This window comes from Anolis carolinensis, chromosome 1, assembly GCF_035594765.1.
Source record: "Anolis carolinensis isolate JA03-04 chromosome 1, rAnoCar3.1.pri, whole genome shotgun sequence".
Taxonomy (NCBI): Eukaryota; Metazoa; Chordata; class Lepidosauria; order Squamata; family Dactyloidae; genus Anolis; species Anolis carolinensis.
In genome coordinates, this window is record NC_085841.1 from 322,748,918 (window position 1) to 322,757,670 (window position 8,753).

Sequence of the window (8,753 nt, forward strand, 5' to 3'; positions counted from 1 at the left end):
GTGTTTTTTGAATGCCAAGATTCCTGATGCAATGCAGGACTTTTTCTAAGCAAAATTTATACAGAGCTGTTTTGAACAGGAAACAGTAGTTTTTGCACAGAAAACCAGTATTTTGTACAGAAAATATCATTACCTTGAAGAAATATTACTTTATATGCAGAAAAACCTTTTTCTCTGCATGGAATGGTCTTTTCTCTACAAAAATGGCACATGCAGAATTTGTAAACAAGCCTCAAACTGGAACTAGCCTCTGAGAACTGCAATTTTCAAAGACTTTCTCAGAGAGACTTGCTAAAATTGCTCATTGTTTCCAAAAGGAAAGGTGAATGATTACATCCATAATCAAAATGCCCCAATAGCCACTACTCACTCTAGTTCTCTAAGTAATTTTGCCAGGATATTTCCTTTTATTCTCTTCCTGTCTGGGTGCTTAATCATCATCATCATCATCATCATCATCATCATCATCATCATCATCATCATCATCCTTTATTTATATTCCACCCTTCTCCCTGAGTGGATTCAGAGTGGATTACAACATATAAACAAACACAGGCAAACATTCAATGCCTTGTTATAAATGAAAATAGTACAGTGAAACACTAATACACTATAGAATCCACAATCAGCACGTAGACACTGCAAACATAAAACTTGAAGCTGAGCCAACAATACAAATATTCAAAACATTGCCGCTTACCAGATGAAGGGTTAACTGAAACTGGAGTAAACCTGGGAACCAGTAGTAAACGGCTTATGTAAACAGCTTATTTCGGCTCACAGCCAGCCACTTTAAAATAACATCTATCTGACCGGGCTTCCTGGCTGGGAACTGTAAATGACTGCAACATTTGTTACAAACTGAAGCTACAGCCAATTGACTGCATTTACATCCTGAGGAGTCCTACAGAACTACTCCAATACTACAGAGACTTTGATTTGTTTTGACTCCAAGCCAGGTTTGAGCCAATTGATTTGTACACTGATATATATAGTTTTACAGCATATTACATGCCATTTTGAAGAGACTGAATGTACACATACTGTGTCACTAACAAACTTTAGTTGGAGTCTTGTTGATATATGTCTGATATATGTCTGATATATGTTTTATACTGAAAACTGCTCTGTGTAGCAATTAAATCTGGATGATTGCAGTCTAAAAATCTTTATACTCTGTAAGTTACGACTGTGTGCCACTACAGCTGACAGAATTGGATCATCAGTTGTATTATTATTTGTATTATTGTTAATATTATTATGTATATGATGTTCTAATATACATATTGTGTTCTATGTTTTGAACCTTTACTGAGGTGCATATTTTTCAGATATTGTTTAGAATAGACAGCTGTGTTTAGTTATTATTATATGTGTGGCTGACAAGACTGCTTGGAGTATCTTTTTGCTATTTCCCACCAAAGCGGTACCTATTTGTCTACTCACATTTGCATGTTTTTGAACTGCTAGGTTGCCAGGAGCTAGGGCTAACAGCGGGAGCCCCTTCTCACAGATTCGAACTGCCAACCTTTAGGTCAGCAGTTCAGCAACACAAGGTTTTAAGCCATCACGCCACCGTGGCCCCATGCATTATCTCATAATTTATTCATTCCATTCTACATGTAGCACCTTACACCACTAAAACCTGAAGTTTTTCATAGCAGTAGGCCACAAACTAACCCATATCATTTCCCTACTGCCCTTCTTCTGCACTAGAACTACCAGATCGATCTTCTTTTCCTACATCATTGTTCTTAGGAATAGTCTGCAGTGCTGGCCAATGCTAGGAATTATATATTAAATATTGTATTTCCTTTTGTAGAGGTTTGTGATATAGCAAAACATTAATGTTTAAGATTTACTTTTGTGTTTTTGGTGATTTGTTTTTTTTTTTTGAGTAGATATCATGTTTGCATAAAACATCTCCAGAAGATCTTAATATTCTTATATCAGTAGCATATGCATATGCAAATGTAAATCTAGGAGGCAAGACACGTTTTTAATCTTATAGATGTGGAGTGTTACACTGCATTTAGGAGAAAATGTTTCAGACCAGGGCTGCATGAGACCAATCACAGACATACAAATGCTTCTAGACAATGGAGGCCAATGTTAAATATTTTTTGGAATTGCCCCATACTGATGCAATGTATATTCAGAGTTTAATTATTCTGGCTTTTATTTCGCTTCATAAGAGGTTATGAATCACTCACATTGAAGCATAAGTGTTAATACCACACTCACCCATCCACATTTTCCTATTATTTCAAAATTACAGTTTCTTCTGACTTTAATAACAAGATATATTGAGGAAGTTCCATTTTCTTTATTCCTTATTCTTAGTTCCCTTTAAGTAGTCTATTTTATCAGCTTAGGCATGCCTAAAGTCTGGCCCAGAGGCCAATTGTGGCCCCTGTTCAAAATTCCACCAGCACTCTTCCTCCAGGATCCCCTCCCTTCTTTCTTTCCTCCCTTCCTTCCTTCCTTCCTTCCTTCCTTCCTTCCTTCCTTCCTTCCTTCCTTCCTTCCTTCCTTCATTCCTCCCTCCCTCCCTCCCTCCCAAACTTTTTTTAAATAATGTTTTTTTTTAATTGTGCAAAGGTGATATACAGAATGTAAAAGAAAATAAAGGCAATAACATCAAATACACATAATACAAGAGGGGAAATATACAAAATGCTGTTTAAAATGGAATCAGAACTAGTGAAAGACTTTATGATAAAATGGGTGCAAAACGTAGGACATGATATTGAATTAGAATGATGGGGAAAGGTGAGGAATTTGGAATTTAAAGGAATCTTATTTCAAGGTCTAAAAGAAAAACTTGACAAGATGACGTTCCAATGGTATTGGAGAGACTGACTAAAATGCATGAAAACATGAACACGGTGGAAGGGTGGCATAGATGTCCTAATAACCTCTACAGATCCCACCTGATATTTGAAGTTAATCAGGGGAAATTATTTGAAAAAGGGGCCACCACAAAATACCGAGTACTGTAGGCTGTATTAAAATGAAGGAAATGTCAAACTACCTCTGAGTATTCCTTGTCTATGAGATTTCTATTAAATTTGCCTAAGAAAATTCTTTGAAATGGGTTTATCATAAGTAAACAGACAAACATGTTGAGCATACCTCACATTGAATGGTCTGTCCTATTTTGATTCTTCCTGAATGCATAGTCCCCAAAAGAGGACTTCAGTAATGATGGAAAAGTTTATTACGTATCTCCTTCTGTGATACCTTCAAAATATCATGTCCTCCTAAGGAATAATGGGATTTGTAATGTTGGACCTCATCCCACACAGTCTTCTCTTCATTTCTCTGAGCTGTTGAAACAGAGACCTACAGAGGCCATCACATGATGCAAGGCCATTTCCAGTGGTTGTCCATGGGTTACTGCTGCAGCAGGGAATGAAAACAGAGGAAAGACTGCGTTTTCAGGTGCTACTCAACTCCCAATGAAAAAAGATGGATAAAAGCATCCCACCCCACACACATAGATAAATCCCTGGTAGAGTAATTCCTAGCTGGAAAAAATTCTTCCCAGAAACTATGGATGTGCCCATGCTGCTCCTCTTTATGGTGGAGTTAAAGGAGAATTGTGTTTTTTCAGGAAGGGACAAAACATTTAATAGATTTGGTAACTTTTTAATAGTTTATATTAAAAGTTTTCATAAAAATAAAAGTAAAATCAAAATGATTACAAGAATATATGAAATAAAAAAAGAAAATAGGGACAAAAAGAAGGGACAGATGGGAAATGGGAAAGGATAAAAGGGGAAGGCTAGAAGGGTGGGGAAAGTTGGCTTCCATTCTTCTTACTTTTATTTAGGTCTGTCATTTTTAATCCTCTAATGTTGTTCTTTTTCAACAAATATGTTAACCTATCCATGTCCTTTATTTCCATAACTTTGTTCAGCCAGATTTCCTTGGTTGGCAATTTTTCTGTTTTCCATTCTTTTGCAAAAACCATTCTGGCTGCTGTTGATAAGTATGTAAGTAATTTTTCTTTATTGGTATCTGTAGTAAGTTCATTTTCGTATATTCCCAGTAGATATATTTCAGGTTGCATTGTATAATTGATTTCCATTTTTTTTTTACTTTCTTTGTGTATTGTTTTCCAAAATTCCATCGTTTTATCACATGTCCACCACATATGATAGTATTTCCTTCTTTATCTTTACATTTCCAACATCTGTTATCCATATTTTTATACATTTTTCCTAATTTCTTAGGAGTCAGGTACCATCTATGTAGCATTTTTAACCAATTGTCCTTTAGATCCATCACATAGTTAAATTTCAGTTTTCTTTGCCAAATTTCTTCCCATTTTTTCATCATTATTGGTTTTCCAATATTTCTTGCCCACTTCATCATTGAGTTCTTTATTTCTTAATAGATTTGGTAACTTTTGAAGATTTTTTTTTTTTAAAAAAAACAGCAACTTTTTTGCACATTTCTGTACAAGAAATAGAATGTACTTACAACAATATTATTTCTTTAAAAATCAATACGAAGGAAGATTGAATCTTTCCAGGTAATTCTACTACACTCTAAACTGGTGTGAAAGAACCCAAACTATATGTGTGATCAATTGTATGTTTCAGGAACAAAAAGTTATTTTTCCTGACCGTGATAATGGCCCCCCACAGTTTCTACTAGCCTCTTTGTTATTTGTTTAGCATGTTGAGATGAGGATGAAGAAGCCTGTTTTGCTATGATGAATCTAGTAGTCATCATGAAAGTTGGAGAAAAACCTTCTTTCTGCTTTAAATAATTCTTTGAATTATATATGTTTGCACACATATTTTTCTGTTCAGTATAGTCAAGACAGGATTTTTTATGTTAAGGACTATTGTTGTACAATCTATATATATATAAATGAGTGATGGCATCATGGCGACCAACAAAACAACAAAACTACAGGGCCCCCCCAACCTCGAAATTTGACAACACAACCCATCATCCACGCCTCTAGGTTGATACAACAAAAAGAAAAGAAAAATAAAGTCCTAATTAGAGGGAAAGGAATAATTGTTTTTATCCAATTGCTGCCAGTTAGAGGACTAATCTCTGCCCATTTGGTCTCCTAGCAACCAACTCAGCCAAGGGACAGCCAGGGTTCAGTTAGGGGACAGGCAGATTTAGGTCTCACTTAGGCCTCTTCCACAGATTATCTAATTTGCACTGGATTACATGGCAGTGTAGACTCAAGGCCCTTCCACACAGCTATATAACCCATTTATAATCTTATATTATCTGCTTTGCACTGGATTATCTTGACTCCACACTGCCATATAATCCACCTCAGTGTGCATTTTATACAGCTGTGAAGAAGGGGCCTCATATAATCCAGTTCTAAGCACATAATATAAGATTATCAATATACAGTAGTCTCACTTATCCAACATAAACAGGCCGGCAGGATAAGCGAATATGTTGGATAATAAGAAGGGATTCAGGAAAAGCCAATTAAACATCAAATTAGGTAATTGTTACACAAATTAAGCACCAAAACATCATATTATATAACAAATTTGACAGAAAAAGTAGTTCCATGCACAGTAATGCTATGTAGTAATTACAGTAGAGTCTCACTTATCCAACACTCACTTATCCAACGTTCTGGATTATCCAATGCATTTTTGTAGTTAATGTTTTCAATATATCGTGATATTTTGGTGCTAAATTCGTAAATATAGTAATTACTACATAGCATTACTGCATATTGAACTACTATTTCTGCGAAATTTGTTGTCTAACATGATGTTTTGGTGCTTCATTTGTAAAATCATAACCTTAATGCCTTAATTTCCTTAATGCCTCCTTATTATCCAACATATTCACTTATCCAACATTCTGACGGCCCGTTTATGTTGGATAAGTGAGACTCTACTGTACTGTATTTACAAATTTACCACTAAAATATCACAATGAATTTAAAACACTGACTACAAAAACATTGATTACGAAAAGGCAGCCTGCGTTGGTTAATCCAGAACATTGTATAAGCGAATGTTGGATAAGTGAGATTCTACTGTAATATGAAATAATCAGGGCCAGCTAACACCTCAAGAAAGGATTGTTCCAGAAAGGAAGCTGAGAAGGGAGTGAAGCACTGTGTATTACCAAAGTCATTATTATTACTATCATTATTATTATTATTATTATTATTATTATTATTATTATTATTATTATTGTGTTGTGGTCAACCGTGAAAATGAATACAATCTGGCTCCAAGTATTCAAAAACACTAAAATCAGAATACATAAAAATTAATGTGGTATAATAAAACAGAACAATACAATCTCTAAAATCAGAACACTAAATAAAGAACAACACTTTGAAAACTGGAATTTCACACAGGAAACAATCAGGGCCAGCTAACACCTCCTAACAAAGTATTCCCATCATCAAAGTCTGGCAAATCCTCTGTTTTCTCAGGGCCACAGGCAGTAGAAGCACATAAAATATAGCAAAGAACACCACTCTGAAAACAAGGGAATTCCAGACAGGAAACAATCAGGGCCAGCTAACACCTCCCAACAAAAAATTCACTCAGGGAGGAAACAGCCGGGCTTTAAAGCTGCAAGGCCATTACATACTAATCATTTTCCCTAATTGCAGCATTCATACTTGCCTCCAACAGACAAAAAAACAACAATCAGAAATATTGTATATTCACAACCTTTAGGAAATAATATCCCCTGATAGCGCAGCGTGTTAAAGCACTGAGCTGCTGAACTTCTGGACCGAAAGGCCACAGGTTTGAATTGGGGGAGCGGAGAGAGCCCCCACTGTTAGCCCCAGCTTCTGCCAACCCAGAAGTTCAAAAACATGCAAATGTGAGTGCATCAATCGGTACTGCTCCAGCGGGAAGGTAACGCTGCTCCATGCAGTCATCCCATATGACCTTGGAGGAGTCTTCGGACAACGCCGGCTCTTCAGCTTAGAAATGGAGATGAGCACCAACCCCCAGAGTCAGACACGACTGGACTTGATGTCAGGGGAAAACGTTTACCCTTTACCTTAACTACCACCAATTCCTCAATACTTTATTTCCCATACCACCATACTTCTCCACAGCAACGCGTGGCCGGGCACAGCTAGTAAAGATATAAATGTTGAGTATTACATGTTGACACTGGATAGAAACTGAGACCAAAATGGATGGATTTTACAACATTGCAAAACTGTTTATCTCTCTTTCTCTGAATGTCTAAATTCTTATTTGACACTGGTAGATCATAGGGATTCACCAGAGTTTTGGGAAACTGGCAGCTACCAAGTAAGAAATGGCGTATCTTCCAGCTGTCCTGATTTGGCATAGAGAATCCCAATTACACATCTGGTATCCCATCAATTGCTTTGTAAATGTTCTAATTTATTTATTATTTTATTTATTTACAGTATTTATATTCCGGCCTTCTCACCCCAAAGGAGACTCAGGGTGGATCACATTATATACATATAGGGCAAACATTCAATGCCCATATACACATAGGACCGAAACAGAGAGAGACACAGAGGCCATTTAACCTTCTCCTGAGGGGATGTTCGATTCTGGCCACAGGGGAGGAGCAGCTGCTTCATCATCCACTGTGACGGCACTTCCTCATTCCAACGTCATAAATTAGTTAAATTTGCCTCCCCACTTTATAAGTGGTACCTTATTTCCTACTTGATAGATGCAACTATCTTTCGGGTTTCTAGGTCAGCAACGAGCAGGGGCTGGCCTCGAACTCATGACCTCATGGTCAGAGTGATTTATTGCAGCAGGCTGCTCACCAGCCTGTGCCACAGCCCAGCCCTTCTCTCCTCTTCTGACTTTCCTATTTTGTTTATCTATTTTGGATATTTATTCACCACCTTTCTCCACTATGCATACCCAAGATGGCTTACAAGACAGTAAAAATGCTCAATAAAATACTTGTTCTTAGCTTACTTCATTTGCTATAAACTGATTTCAAAGTGCAAAAATAGTTTTCGCTCCATAAACTTGGCAGAAAAAATGTTTTATTGATCAACGATTTGTGTTATTAAATGTTTCTTTTTACCTGCCCAGATACTTTATTAATAACTTTTTCATCATTTTTGTAGATATATTTTACCCATAGACACCAAATGTTTTCCACTTGCTGAAGTTCAAGATACTAACAAAAAGGCACCAGGTCCTGTCTGACAAACAAATTTTATTACGAGCATAGACCAGCATAGAGCCTGTCTGATCTCAGAAGCTAATCAGGGTCATCCCTGGTTCTTGGATGGGAAACTGCCAATGAATATCAGGTGCTATAAGTCACATTTCAAATGAAGGAACTGGCAAAACCACTTCTGAGTATTCTTTTCCTAAGAAAACCCTGTGAAATTATCAGGGTTGCCATAAGTTGACGTACGGTATGACTGGAACGCACGCACACACACAAACAGAAAAAAAAATCTGTGTAGATCTTTTACTTTAACTCATTCAACCAGCTGCATTGATACTTACAGTTCCAGTAAGCAACACTTCACATATTGTCAAAGCAAAAGTCAAGGTATTTTATTTAGAGCTTGCAAACATTGTATAGATACACAAACATTGCACAGATACAAAGTTTAACACAGCAGTCCTGCAGTTTTCAATAATTCCTTAATAGTCTATTCAATGGGAAGCAAACAGGGCATCAATAATGACTTAAGTGTTCCTAAGTCCAATACTCAGATGGATTCCTCAGCGAAAGAAGCTCAGTTTCTTCTTGCTTGGTTT